Source organism: Rhinopithecus roxellana, chromosome 6 (assembly GCF_007565055.1).
Source record: "Rhinopithecus roxellana isolate Shanxi Qingling chromosome 6, ASM756505v1, whole genome shotgun sequence".
In the NCBI taxonomy this organism is placed as follows: Eukaryota; Metazoa; Chordata; class Mammalia; order Primates; family Cercopithecidae; genus Rhinopithecus; species Rhinopithecus roxellana.
This window is the reverse complement of record NC_044554.1, coordinates 100,841,741-100,855,855: the sequence shown is the minus strand read 5'-3', so window position 1 is coordinate 100,855,855 and position 14,115 is coordinate 100,841,741. Positions and strand designations below refer to the sequence as shown.

Below are 14,115 nucleotides of genomic sequence, written 5' to 3'. Positions count from 1 at the left end.
AGTGCAGTGATGTGATCATGACTCACTGCAGCCTCAACTTTCTGGGCTCAAGCAATCAACCCCATCAACCTCCTGAGAAGCTGGAACCACAGGTGCATGCCACCACACCCAGCTAATTTTTTTTTATTTTTTCTAGAGATGGGGTCTTGCTATGCTGCCCAGCCTGGCCTTGAACTCCTGGGCTCAAGCGATCCTCCCACCTCAGCCTCCTGAGTAGCTGGAACCACAGGCACATGCCACCACATCCGGCTAGCTTTTTAAATTTTCTGTAGAGATGGGGTCTTGCTATGCTGCCCCGGCTGGGCTCGAACTCCTGGGCTCTAGCAATCCTCCCACCTTGGCCTCCCAAAATGCCGGGATTATAGGCATGAGCCACTGTGCTCAGCCTTTGGTTACATGCATAGAATGTGGAATGATCAGGTCAGGGTATTTGAGGCATCCATCACCTTGAGTATTCATCATTTCTCCGTGTTGGGAATAATTCAAATCTTCTCTTCTAGCTAATTTGAGATATACAATACATTGTTGCTAGCTGCAATCGCCCTACTCTGCTGTCCAGCATTAGAACTTGTACCTTCTGTTTAACTGCATGTCCGTACCCATCAAACCAGAGTTTTCACAGGAAAGATCTCTCTGGCTTCGGCCTGGGGGAGAAGCTGAAGCGTCACAGTCGGGGATTGGGGGAGGGAAGTGGGATGGCTATACCTGCCCTAACAGTCCTTCAGATGATGCTCCCATCAGTCACTCTGTGTCTGCCCTTCCTCTGAGCCTGCCTTCAGTTCAATCCTGACAGATTTGAGGGGTTCTACAGTAGGAGAGCCACTCTCAGCTTTGCTGCCAACTCCCTGCTGCAGGCTCTGAGCCAGGGTTTCCTGTCCACTGCCTCCTGCCTTCCAGAAATGCTTCTCACCTCTTATCTGCATTCTTTCCAGGCACCTTTTTATAACCTATCCCCCACTGTTCTTGGCAGGTAAATTTTGTGTTTAGTTCACTATTACTTTTTTAGAGACAGGGTCTCAGTCTGTCACTTAGGCTGGAGTGCAGTGGTGCGATCATGGCTCACTGCAGCCCCAACCTTCTAGGCTCCAGGAGTCCTCCCACCTCAGCCTCCTGAGTAGCTGGGACAACAGGCATCCGCCAGCTTGTGCAGCTAATTTTTTTGGAATTTTGGTAGAGTCAGGGTCTCCCTGTGTTGCCCAAGCTGGTGTTGAACACCTGACCTCAAGTGACCTGCCCGCCCTGGCCTCCCAAAGTGCTGAGATCACAGGCCTGAGCCACTGTGCCCAGTAGATTGTTGCCATCTTTGTGTCCATGATTCAAACACTTTGGAATCCCCTTCTCTCCGGGATCACAGAGGAATCAAGATACAAAATGGTGTATCTAGGCATGAGGAACTCAGTGGGGCTGATGGTAATGTTCTATATAATACAGCACCACCCAATAGAAATAAAATGTGTAATTTTAAATTTCCTACTGGCAATACCAAAAAGAAACCAAGCAAATGCGTGTTACTAATATATTTTATTTAACCCAACTTATCAAAAATATTATTTCAGCATGCAGTCAATATAAACATTATTAACGAGACGTTTTGTATTCTTTTTTACACACGAAGTCTTCAAAATCTGGTTTCTGTTACACTCACAGCACATCAATGCAGACACCATATTTTCCTCGGAGATACTTGACCTGTATTTAGATTTCATTAACTTTACAGTTGAAAGAGTAGATGAACATGTTCAAACGGCTCCAGATGTACTTAAAAGCTTTTCAATAACAGAATCAAGTGTTAGTTTTTGGATTTAGATGAAAAATAATTAAAATTGGTCAGGCGCAGTGGCTCATGCCTGTAATTCCAGCACTTTGGGAAGCCGAGGTGGGCAGATCACTGGAGGTCAGGAGTTTGAGACCAGCCTGGCCATCATGGTGAAACCCCGTCTCTACTAAAAATACAAATATTAGCTGGATGTGGTGGCGGGCTCCTGTAAACCCAGCCACTCAGGAGGCAGAGGCAGGAGAATTGCTTGAACTCAGGAGGTGAAGGTCGCGTTGAGCCGAGATCGCACCACTGCACTCCAGCCTGGGCTGCAGAGTAAGACTCCTTCTCAAATAATAATAATAATAATAGAAGAGAATTAAAACTTCGCTTCCTAATCTCACCAGCCTCCTGTCAAAGTGCTCAACAGTCAAATGTGACTAGTGGCCATCACATTGGACCACACTGTTCTATGTCCTCATAAGGACGTGGCTTACACAATATGTACATTTGTCAAAACTCATTACATCACATAGTTTTTAAATCATTTATTTATGTATGTACGTATTTATTTGAGATGGAGTTTCGCTCTGTCACCCAGGTTGGAGTGCAGTGGTGCAATCACAGCTCACTGCAGCCTCGAACGCTTGGGCTCAAGGAATCCTCCCGCTTCAGCCTCTGGAGTAGCTGAGACTACAAGCACCTGCCACTGTGCCCAGCTTCATTGCATCGTATGGTTAAAATCTGCTTGTAAATTTCACCTAAACAAACCTCTCTAGTGAATGATATGCAAGATGGAGTGTTTAACAGAGACGTATACTGATGATGTCTGCAACTTACTTTGAAATACACCCCCCAAAAAAAAAGACAGGAGGTTGGGAGGCCGAGGCGGATGGATCACGAGGTCAGGAGATCGAGACCATCCTACTAACACGGTGAAACCTTGTCTCTACTAAAAATGCAAAAAATTAGCCAGGAATGGTGGCAGGCGCCTGTAGTCCCAGCTACTCGGGAGGCTGAGGCAGGAGAATAGCGTGAATCTGGGAGGCGGAGCTTGCAGTGAGCAGAGATCACGCCACTGTACTCCAGCCTGGGGGACAGAGCAAGACTCCGTCTCAAAAAAAAAAAAAAAAAGGGCAGGAGGACTGATGGAGAGATAGATAGATAGATCTGTGATAAAGCCAGTAGAGCAAAATGCTAGTTGTAGAATCAAGTGGTGGGGTATATGGGGATTCAATGGAAATTCATTAGATGATTCTTCTAACTTTTCTGAACATTTAAAATTTTTAATAAGATGTTGGGGGAGAAAGAGGCTTGTCTTACGGAACTAGACCCACATGCAGTCCCATCTACAAAACTCAGAAACAAAACACTGAGTGAAAGGGTCCAGGCTGCGGAAAGAACCCATGCATGCTGCCATTTACATGCAGTTCACAAACAGGCAAACTGGCCGATGCTGTCAGAGGCAGGAATGTGGCTACGCTTGGTGGGGGAGTGACAGGAACCAGACACAAGGGGGTTTCTGGGGCACAGATGAAGTTCCATGTTTTGATAGAATGAAGTGTGGGTGTGGGTTACACTCGCATTTAGGATAATGGCCTCCAGTTCCATCCAAGTTGCTGCAAAAATTCATCAGACTTTGCAGCATTTGTGGACTTTACTTTATACATATCTCTAGAGACATGTTTCGCTGTTTTAAGGCATTGCCCTCATTTCATATCTTGCAGGAGGGAAATCTGAGCTCTTCTTTAAAATGACAGACCAGATGCCGTGGCTCATGTCTGTAATCCTGACACTTTAGGAGGCTCAAGCAAGAGGATCGCTTGAGGTCAGGAGTTCAAGACCAGCCTGGGCAATGTAGTGAGACCTCATCTCTACAGAAGATTAAAAAATTAGCCAGGCATGGTGGCGTGTACTTGTAGTCCCAGCTTCTAGAGAGGCCAAGGAGGCAGGATGGCTTGAGCCCAGGAAGTCAAAGCTGCAGTGAACTGTGATCAAGTCACTGTACTCCAACCTAGGCGGCAGAGCGAGACCCTGTCTCAAAAATAATAAAATAAAATAAAGTAAAATAAAATAAATTAAAGTAAAATAAAATGCTGGCCAGGTGCATTGCCTCAAGCCTGTAATCCCAACACTTTGGGAGGCCGAGGCGGACGGATTACAAGGTCAGGAGTTTGAGATCAGCCTGACCAACATGGTAAAACCCCATCTCTACTAAAAATACAAAACTTAGCCAGGCGTGGTGGTGCATGCCTGTAGTCCCAGCTACTCAGGAGACTGAGGCAGGACAATCGCTTGAACCCGGGAGGTGGAGGTTGCTGTGAGCCGAGATCACGCCACTGCACTCCACCCTGGGCAACAGAGCAAGACTCCATAATTAATAAATAAATAAACAAATAAATACCACTGCCTGATTTAGAGGTTTCATAGAGTACAAGCAGCTTCTCCGGTCCTGGGTACGCAGTGAGATGTGTCCTTAGGGACGAAGGCCTAGAAGGCTGTGGGTCTTGGTGTTCATTTTAGAAACTTTCTTTGCGGCCCTTGCTTGCATTTCTGAACACGCTTTACAGGAAGCAAACCGGTGTCTTCCTTCATCCCTAGCACATGCGCATCAGTGCAAACACATTCCTCACTGGTATTTCAGATTCTTCCGTGCTTGGACCAAAATCCCATTTTTTATTTATCGTCTTGCTGAAAGTTTAATTTACTGAAGGCCTTTCCTTCTAGCACCTCGAGGAACTTTTCTCAGAACACTTAAAACATGAAACAGACGCCTATATTCTCTAGCCGTAATGAGGGGATCAAAAGAGAGGGAGAGAGATGAGAGTGGTAAACTGAGGCAGAGTAGAATGAGAGGTGCAGAAGCTGGGGAAACGGGAGGGGGGGGAGCGGCGCGGGAGGCAGGGGTCAATTGCAGCAAGAAAATAGAAACTAAGGTTTTCTGGGTAGGCACGGTTCATCCAGATTTTTATTTCAATCGCTTTAGGGGTACATGCAGTTTTGGGTTACGTGGATGAAGTGTGTAGTGGTGAAGTCCGGGCTTTTAGTGCTCCTGTCCCCGGAATAGTACACACAGTACAGTGTACATTGTACCCAGCAGGTGATTTGTCATCCCCTACCCCCTCCCATTCTTCCCCCTTCTGAGTCTCCAACGTCCACGATCCCACTCTGCCTGCTTTTACCTACCCATAGCATAGCTCTCGCTTTTAAGTAAGAATGTGTAGTATTTGGTTTTCCACTCCTGAGTTACTTCACTTAAGATAATGGCCTCCAGTTCCATCCAAGTGCAAGTTGCTGCAAAAGACTTTATTTCGTTCTTTTTCGTGGCTGAGTAGTATTCCATGGTGAGCGTGTGTGTGTGTGTGTGTGTGTGTGTGTGTGTGTGTGTGTGTATCACATTTTCTTTCATCCAGATTTTTGAGTCCACAATCCCTGTAAACCCTTGGGACCATCCCACCCACGACGCTGGCCATTTGGGGTAAATTATCAAAATGCTGACATCCAGCCGGACGCGGTGGCTCACGCCTGTAGTCCCAGCACTTTGGGAGGCTGAGGTGGGCAGATCACTTGAGGTCAGGAGTTCGAGGCCAGCCAGGCCATCATGTTGAAACCCCATTTCTACTAAAAATACAAACATTAACCAGGTTTGGTGGTGCCTGCCTGTAGTCCCAGCTACTTGGGAGGCTGAGGTGGGAGAATCGCTTGAACCCAGGAGGTGCAGCTTGCAGTGAGCTGAGATCATGCCACTGCACTCCAGCCTGGGTGACAGAGCGAGACTCCGTCTCAAAAAATAAAAATAAAGTAAAATGATGACATCCAAATCACAATTTCTCTTAGAAGCATAGTTCACCAGAACATCGAGGGCACAAGCTGATGATGGATATCTTGGACCCCAAAGCTTTTGGGGTGAGGAAGGCCTTTGCAGGGGTGCTGACCACCCAGCATGCCCAGGAAGCTTCCAGAACAGGGGCTGAGGGAGGAAAGAGGCTTGGGGTGTAGGAGGCTGCAGGATTTTATGTGGGACACCCCGTTCCGCCGCACACATACACATTGCAGTGACAGGCTCTGGAATTTCTTGAGAAATTCGGCTAGACCTCTGCTAGAGCGGGAGGCCTGGAGAACCTAGAAAGGGGATAGCCCCTTCCAAGGCCCCACCTGGACTCTGCCTGGGGTCACAGCTAGGTGGGGACTGACGCCCAGGCTGGTCCAGCCTCACCCCGACTGATGCAGGTGGCCTGGACCCCGAGACTCTCCCCATCCCCGGCTCCCTGATCTGTCCCCAAGCACCCCCACCCCAGGCCCTGTCCCCACTCCCACCCCCACCTCCTTACCGCCCTCCTCCCGAAGCACCGACTCCGCCCCCTCCCTCTCTTCCTTATCTTTTTCTAACCTTTCGCATTTTTTAGTCTCATTTCCTGTCGGGTTTTGCATTTCCCTCCCCCGCCCCTCCTAGCCTATGACATACTTTCTCTCCTTTTTTCTCTCCTGCCTCCTCTGGCCTTCGGACTCCTGCCCGCGCCGCCCGCAGCCCCCTCCTGGCCCTGCAGCCCCTGGGCGGGCGGCGTCCCTCGGAGGACGGGTCCGTGCCCGCGGGGACGGAGGGCCCGGTCGCCTGGAGGAAGCCGGAGGCCTGCGTGGAGAAGGCGCCCCGCGCAGCTGGCGGAGCATGAGCGCCCCAGGTAGGCGCAGCCGGGATGGGGGAGCTGGCAGAGGGGGAGCATGAGGCGGGGAGTTGGGTAAAGAGAGGAGGATACGGGGAGGAGATGGGGGGCATCAGTGAGATGACATGGTAGTGGGGCGTGGGGGGGATGGGAGTGGCTCCTGCTGGCCCCGGGATGATGGGGGTATCCGTCCCTCTCCATCTCTGTCCCCCTGCCCCACTTCCCTCTCTTACTCTTATCTACCCCTTTTCCTTTCCAACCCTTTTTCTCCCTCACTTTCCACCTCGTGTACCTCTCCTCCCTGTCTCTCTGACCGTCTCTGAGTATCACTGCCCAGCAAAACCCCCACCTCCTCCTACTGGACAGGGAAAAATCAGGGGTCAGGAGGCTGCAGCCCCCTGGTGCACCTGCCCCAGAGGGAGGAAGAGAAACTTTTCTGACACCTGAAAGGCCCGGAAGTTTGCAGACCACAGCCCAGCCTGACTCAGAGGCTCCTGGGAAGGTGGGGCCTGGCTCAGGGAGGAAGGGCAGCCCCACCAAAAGCCGGTGTGGAGCTGGGAGATGGGAGAGGACAGCCCCCCACCCCCACCCCACAGGGACTCTACTAGAAAGGGAGTGGTGGGGGCACAGGAGGGGGCCCAGGTTCCCCACTGAAACCCGGACCAGGACTAGTCCCCAGCGGCCTCAGGCCTGAAAGCCACCTACCCCAGGAGGCCCCTCCAGGCCCGATGGGGCCACCAGGCCTTCTGCTGAGCCCCCTCTGAAGATAGGGGCAGAGAGGGTGTTTCTGTCCCTCGGGGGCTCTGAGCATCGCTGGAGGCTGTCACGGGGACCCAGGTTCATGGACAGTGGTCCCAGCTGTGAGCTTCGGGGCTGCCCACACAAACTCCGTCTTGGACCAAACTGACCTCTGTCTTGTCCCGCCTGCTCTCAAAGCCTTTGATTTGTAGTTCAAAAATGTTTCTCCTGACGTTTATGACTCGTCTTGAAGGTATAAGGTTACCAGCCTACCAGAAAGGGGAGAGAAACAGTCGATCGTTCATTCCACGTTTATTAAGTGCTCAACCTGTGCATACTACGTGCCGGAAATCCCAGGAGCCGGGAATTAATATGAGGACAGGAATTTCTCCGTCAGTGTCCATTTTTGTGCTTCATATGAGGACAGGAATCCGTAAGGGTCCATTTCTGTGCTTTCACAGAATCTCCCGTTCTTTCCCCAGCAAGGCATCTGTAAAGAGATGATACCCCTGCCTCGGGCCGGGGCTGCCCTGAGGAGAGTAACAGTGACCGGGACTCAGCGTAGCCAAGGCCAGGGACTGCTTGGACCCGTGTAGATGTTACTTGCCTGGGTATCAGATAGGCCGTGGCTCCCCTGGCCCCAGCAGTCTTCAGTTAATGCATGAATGGTCCTTGATGTGATTTTTTAAAAAATCGTGGTGAAATACACATGACATAAAAGTAGCTCACTGAACCGCTTTGAAGGGCACAGTGGAGTGGCGTTAAGCCCATTCACATTGTCTTGCAGTGGTCACCACCATCCAGCTCTTCCCAAACTGAAACTATGTCCCCCATTAAACAACATCTCCCTGGCTCCCTCCTCAGTCCCTGGCAGTCACCCTTCTTCATTCTGTCTCTAGGAATCTGATGATTTTCCGGACCCCGTATAAGGGGGCTCATACAACCTGTGTCCTTCCCGTGCCTGGCTTATTTCTCTGAGCCTCATGTCCTCAAGGTTCATCTGTGTTGTAGCCTGTGACCGAATCTCCTTCCTTTTTCAGGATGAATAATATTCTGTCGTGCAGATAGACTATATTTTGTGTATCTGCTCATCCTTTATGTGATTTTTAAAAAATGACTTCTGGCCGGGCACAGTAGCTCACGCCTGTAATCCCAGCACTTTGGGAGACCAAGGCGGGTGGATCACCTGAGGTCAGGAGTTCAAAACCAGCCTGGCCAAAGTGGTGAAACACGATCTCTACTAAAAATACACACAAAAAATTAGCCCGATGTGGTGGTGCATGCCTGTAGTCCCACCTACTTAGGAGGCTGAGGCAGGAGAATCACTTTGAACTGGGGAGGTGGAGGTTGCAGTGAGCTGAGATCGCACCACTGCACTCCAGCCTGGGCGACAGAGCAAGACTCTGTCTCAAAAAAAAGACTTCTAAACCTAACTCTTGTAAAGATGACAACGCTTGTTTGAATCCATCAGTGGGCGTGTGTGGGTGGCTTTGTACTTGGTGGCACAGGGGACGCAGGAGGGATGTGAGAAGCTGTGCTCCAACCTGAGTAGGTTCATCACACAGTCTGTGTATGCCGTGGTCAGAGTGTGGCTGAGACACACATGAGATGGAAAAGAATTAGGAGGAGTGGGGAGGGAAGTAGGGAGTGAACTTGGGAGATGGTAGGACTCAGAAGATCCAAGGATCCCTGGAAGGTTCCAGGCTGAGATGGTGCTGAAAATCTCAGGGAGGAAGGGCAGCCCCACCGAAAGGGGGTGCAGAGCTGGGAGATGGGACAGGACAGCCCCCTGTGGACACTGTACTAGGAAAGGGGTGGCAGGGTCACAGGAGGGGGGTCCAGGTTCTAGGAGTCCAGGAGTTCGAGACCAGCCTGGGCAACATGGCAAGACCTTGTCTTTACAAAAAATACCAAAAAATTAGCCAGACATGGTGGTGTGCATCTATAGTCCCAGCTACTTGGGAGGCTGAGGCAGTAGGATCATTTGAGCCTGGGATGTGGAAGTTGCAGTAAGCTGAGATGGTGCCACTGCACTCCAGCTTGGGCTACAAAGCAAGGCAATGTATCAAAAAAAAAAAAAGAAAAAAAGCGAGGGGCAGTGTCTAGACTTCTTTATCCTATGCAATAATTCTGGGCCCTTCCAATAAAAGACTTGCTTCCTGGGACTGAGGGGCTGTGTGACTGGTTTGGTGGTGGCTGGCAGGGGCCGTGGAGATGAAGATACACTTGTGATCATAGCTCCTCATAGCATGTCATGCAGGAAAGGCCAAATGGGGTCCTGATTCTCAGATGGTGATGATGAAAAGGCATGTCAAGTGCTGAAAAATGCAGCCTCTTGAATCCATTTTTAAAACCGCCTTTAGGCATGGCGGCTCACGCCTGTAATCCCAGCACTTGAGGTCAGGAGTTTGAGACCAGCCTGGGCAACATGGTGAAACCCTGTCTCTACTAAAAATACAAAAATGAGGTGGGCGCCTGTAATTCCAGCTACTCGGGAAGCTGAGGCAGGAGAATCGCTTGAACCTAGGAGGCAGAGGTTGCAGTGAGCCGAGATTGCCCCACTGCACTCCAGCCTGGGCAACAGAGTGAGACTCTGTCTCCAAAAAAAGAAAAAACAAACAAACAAAACCACTTTCCATTTCCTCTTGCCCAGCCCCTGCACTCTCTGCTTTGCAGGCCGTGCTCCCAGCGGCATTCCATCTTTTGGGTTGGAGCCCATGAAGGCATGGGTTCGAGGCATGACTACTGATCAGTGCTAGCCGTGTGACCTTGGCTTGCCGTGTGACCTTGGCTTGCCGTGTGACCTTGGCTTGCCGTGTGACCTTGGACAGGCTTCCCGTCACCTGAGCTCTCCGAGAGTCATTTCTCTAATGAAATCAGGATATCGATACTGGTTATTTTCAGTATTGTCAGTTACACCAAGCATAAAATGAGAAAATACGGTGTATGACATAGGATACCTTTGCCGTGATGACTAAGGTCTGCAGCAGATCAGAGGCTGGATTCTGGAGTCCAGACCCAGGGCTGCAGTACCAGCCTCCCCGCAAACACCAGCTGGATGGACCTCGTTACTTTTTTCTGGTGCAACCTCCGATTCCTTATCTGCAATCTCAGTCTTACAGGGGAATTATGAGGCCCGAGGAAATCACAGACCGAGCTGATGCTCCGTCAATCTACCCTGTAGAAAAACTCTCACTCTTGGTGGTTGCAGTACCCAAATCAGTCTAGAAAATATCTTGATTGGCTGGGCACGGTGGCTCATGGCTGTAATCCCAGCACTTCGGGAGGCCAAGGTGGGTGGATCCCTTGAGTCCAGGAGCTCCAGACCAGCCAGCCTGGGCAACATGGTGAGATCATGTCTCTACAAAAAAAAAAAAAAAACAACTAAAAAATTAGCCAGGCATAGTGGTCCCTCCTTACTTGGGAGGCCGAGGCAGGAGGATCATTTGGGCCTGGGATGCAGAAGTTGCAGTGAGCCGAGATCACACCACTGCACTCCAGCTTGGACAACAGAGCGAGACCCTGCCTCAAACAAAAAAAAAAAAGGAAAGAAAATATTTTGTTCGATTGATTGAAATACAGAAACAAAAAGAGAAGGAAAAGGCAACCTTCGAGGAAGCCCCTTAAACATGCTCTTCTGCTAAAGAAAAATTAGAAGGCAACCAGGCGCAGTGGCTCACACCTGTAATCCCAGCACTTTGGGAGGCCAAGGTGGGCAGATTGCCTGCAGTCAGGAGTTCGAGACCAGTCTGGCCAACATGGTGAAACCCCATCTCTACTAAAAATACAGAAAAAATTACGCAAGCATGGTGGTGGTCGCCTGTAATCCCAGCTATTCGGGAGGCTGAGGCAGGGGTATTGCTTGAACCAGGGAGTTGGAGTTGCAGTGAGCCGAGATCGCGCCACTGCACTCCAGCCTGGGTGATAGAGTGAGACTCAGTCTCAAAAAAAAAAAAAAAAAAAAAAAAGAAAAGAAAAGAAAAGAAGAGGAATTAGAAGGCACAGATTCCAGATGCCAGCCTCTTCCTGTGGCAGGCCACATAAGAAAAGCACAGCCAGGGCACTGCACACTCCATACAAAGAGCAGGCCCCATGCCTTGTCCGTACTCTCTCCTTGAGGGACTGCCACTCTCTGGGTCAGTGGTTTTGATGGGGTGATTATTTTTGGGAGGGTAACCTTTTGGGTTGTGATTTGTTCAAGGGCTCAGAGATTATAATGGTCACTGTCACATTTGTGTAATAGGTGTTGGTGGCCGAGAGCCAGAGGGTGATAAAAGTCCTTCCAGTCCCGTCTGTGTGGCTGTCACTTCTTCTTCCCCTCTCCTGCTCCTTGAAGCACACTCGTTCCTCCAAAGTGCTGGGTTCCTCCTGGCCCAGCCGGGGCCATTCCTCAGTGAACATTATTCCTTGCAAGTCTGGGAGCCAGAAAGGGGCATGTGCAGTATCCATGCTCGCAAACAGGGTCCATCCTCCTCTGTGTGGTTTCTGTGTCTAGCGTGTCATCTTCCTTCCTGCCTCTCTGCAACTCAGGAATTTGCTGTCTTTATACCCAAGTATGATAGCACCAGAGGGGCTGCCCTGTGCCATGTCCTTGGTCCTGGTGGTGCCAAAGGCAACACCTGCCAGGACAGTGCTGATTAGGATCGCTGCCATGCCCTGGAACTGGCCTCATTCATTAAGAGGCAAGATGAAAAAAAAAAAAAAGCCAGGCATGAGGGCTCACGCCTGTAATCCCAGCACTCCAGCACTTTGGGAGGCCAAAGCAGGAGGATTGCTTGAACTCAGGAGTTGGAGACCAGCCTGGGCAACATAGCAAGACCCCATCTCTATAAAAAATTTTAAAATGAGGCAGGTGTGGTGATATGCACCTGTGGTTCCAGCTACTCAGGAGGCTGAGGTGGGAGGACTGCTGGAGCCCAGGAAGCTGAGGCTGCAGGGAGCCACAATTGCACCACTGCACTCCAACATGGGCAACAGAGTAAGACCCTGTCTCAAAAAAAAAAAAAAGGCAAAGCTGCTTTCTGGAGAGATCTACAGACTTAGAGCCTGGCAGACAAGGTGTCTATTCCGGCTCCACTACCTGTACTCTCTGTGACCCCAACAAAGTCACATGATGATTTTGAGCCTCAACTGCTGCACGTGTAAAATGGATATAAAATTACCACCCCTAGCTGGGCACGGTGGGTCACACCTGCAATCCCAGCACTTTGGGAGGCCGAGGCGGGCGGATCACCCGAGGTCAGGAGTTTGAGACCAGCCTGGCCACCGTGGCAAAACCCTGTCTCTACTAAAAGTACAAAAATTAGCCTGGCGTGGTGGTGGGCGCCTGTAATCCCAGCTACTTGGGAAGCTGAGGCAGGAGAATCACTTGAACCCGGGAGGCGGAGGTTGCAGTGAGCCAAGATTGTACCACTGCACTCCAGTCTGGGTGACAGAGCGAGACTCTATCACAAAATAATAATAATAATGAGGCCGGGCGCAGTGGCTCAAGCCTGTAATCCCAGCACTTTGGGAGGCCGAGGCGGGCAGATCACAAGGTCAGGAGATCGAGACCATTGTGGCTAACATGGTGAAACCCCGTCTCTACTAAAAAACACAAAAAACTAGCCGGGCGAGGTAGCGGGCGCCTGTAGTCCCAGCTACTCGGGAGGCTGAGGCAGGAGAATGGCGTGAACCTGGGAGGCGGAGCTTGCAGTGAGCTGAGATCCGGCCACTGCACTCCAGCCCAGGCCACAGAGCGAGACTCCATTTCAAAAAAATAAAATAAAATAAAATAATAATAATAATAATGATGATGATGATGATGCCACCCCTAGATTAGCACAGACCAAAGTGTTTCCAAATGCACCAAATGTGTCAAGGGGTTCTGCAGCTTCTGCTTTTAAGTTTTACTTCTGACTTGCTCATTCAGAGGCCAGGAGGGAGAACAGAGAGAGATGAAATGCAAAACAGAATATATGCAGCAAAGAGCTATTTCCTTAATTTACTAAGAACTCTTGTAAACCAATTAGACACGGGAACTGGCACACTTTTTCTTGAAAGCTCCAAATAGTAAATATTTTAGGCCTTGTGAGCCAGAGGGTCTCTGTCGAAGCTACCAACTCTGTCCTTGTGGGGTGGAGGCGGCTGTAGGTGGGAGTGAATGTGGCCACCTTTGGCCCAGTGGACGGCACAGGACTGGACCCTCAGTGGGAGTGTCCAGACCCCAAAATTAGAGAATTCAACCAATGGAAAAAATGGTGAAGGGGTACACACACACAGAATATCAGCCGGTCAGTCAACATGCTTCATTTACAATTAAATCCATGTGAAGTAATACACTAGGGACATAGCATTTTCCACCTGTCAGACTGGCAAACATCGAAAAGTTTGATAGGCCTGGCATGGCAGCTCACACCACGCACGTGATCCCAACACTTTGGGAAGCCCAGGTGGGAGGATCACTTCAGCCTAGGAGTTCGAGATCAGCCTGGGCAACATAGTGAGATCCCACCTCTACAAAAAAACTTTAAAAAATTAGCCAGACATGGTGACATGCACCTGTAGTAGTCCCAGCTTCTCCAGAGGCTAAGATGGGAGGATCACTGGAGCCCAGGAGTTCGAGGATGCAGTGAGCTAGGATTGCACCACTGCACTCCAGCCTGGGCAGTAGAGCAAGACCCTATCTCTAAAAATAAAATAAAAAGAAAGGTAAAACTGATTGCCCATCAGTAATAATAATAATAATAACTTTTAAAAATTAAGGTATAACACACACACAGTACAGTCTTAAGCATACATACAGCTTGATGGGCTTTTAAATGTCTTTCCGGAGCCAATCACCCAAATCAAGATTTGGGTCCCTTCTAGGTTCTGGGGAAGTCCCATATTCCCTCCCAGTCGTTACCCCTCCCCGTCCCCTTCCAACCTCTATCACCATCCCTGTCCTTGAACTTCACATGGACAGAGTCACATTCAATG

The 14,115-nt window shown here is 50.0% G+C and overlaps 1 protein-coding gene across 1 annotated transcript in view; it reads left to right on the top strand.

The window, feature by feature from the left end:
- The first annotated feature begins 6,160 nt into the window (after positions 1-6,160).
- Positions 6,161-14,115, top strand: part of CARD11 (caspase recruitment domain family member 11) — a 128,982-nt gene continuing 121,027 nt past the window's right edge. Inside the window, exon 1 of the mRNA XM_030932012.1 lies at positions 6,161-6,435. The gene's annotated coding sequence lies outside the window, so the exon portion shown is untranslated. The remainder of the gene's footprint in view (positions 6,436-14,115) is intronic.